At 48.1% G+C, this 786-nt stretch overlaps 1 protein-coding gene across 1 annotated transcript in view; it reads right to left on the bottom strand.

Moving 5' to 3' along the window:
- The window catches only part of LOC135056945 (uncharacterized), a 904,883-nt gene that overhangs the window by 527,064 nt on the left and 377,033 nt on the right, over nucleotides 1–786 (bottom strand). The gene's annotated exons all lie outside the window — the stretch shown is intronic.

Consider the following 786-nt stretch of genomic DNA (forward strand, 5'->3'; position numbering starts at 1 on the left):
GGTATATACATGTGGGCATTATACACAGGTACAGCGGTATATACATGTGGGCATTATACACAGGCGCAGCGGTATATACATGTGGGCATTATACACAGGTACAGCGGTATATACATGTGGGCATTATACACAGGTACAGCGGTATATACATGTGGGCATTATACACAGGTGCAGCGGTATATACACGTGGGCATTATACACAGGTATAGCGGTATATACATGTGGGCATTATACACATAACTAAACTCAGAAAATAATAATACCAGAGAAACTCCTAGGAGCTCCCCTAGCTGTGAGCGGCTCCTCCAGGCACATTTTCTAGACCGAGTCTGGTAGGAGGGGCATAGAGGGAGGAGCCAGCCCACACTCTCAAACTCATAAAGTGCCAGTGGCTCCTAGTGGACCCGTCTATACCCCATTGTACTAATGTGGACCCCAGCATCCCATCATTCTCCTCCCTTTACACATACATATTACACACATAGCACCCATTCATACATACATATATAATCACAGAGGGGTGTGCTGCCCTATATCCTCACCCCTGCTACACAGCCCATAATGCTGCACCACAGGCTGCTCCAGCTGCACTATAAAAAGGCACCAGAGGCTGCTCCCCCTGTAGTACAAAACCTGACTTCAGAGCTGCTCAGCCTATAGAATAATAATATCATTACCTGCTGCCAGACACAGCAATGGCTGCTCTCTGCTCCTGCTGCCTTCTGGGAATGATAGAAGGAAGGCGGAGCTCAAACCAGTGGAAAATGGCCGCCGCTCCTGACGTCA

This window comes from Pseudophryne corroboree, chromosome 3, assembly GCF_028390025.1.
Source record: "Pseudophryne corroboree isolate aPseCor3 chromosome 3, aPseCor3.hap2, whole genome shotgun sequence".
In the NCBI taxonomy this organism is placed as follows: Eukaryota; Metazoa; Chordata; class Amphibia; order Anura; family Myobatrachidae; genus Pseudophryne; species Pseudophryne corroboree.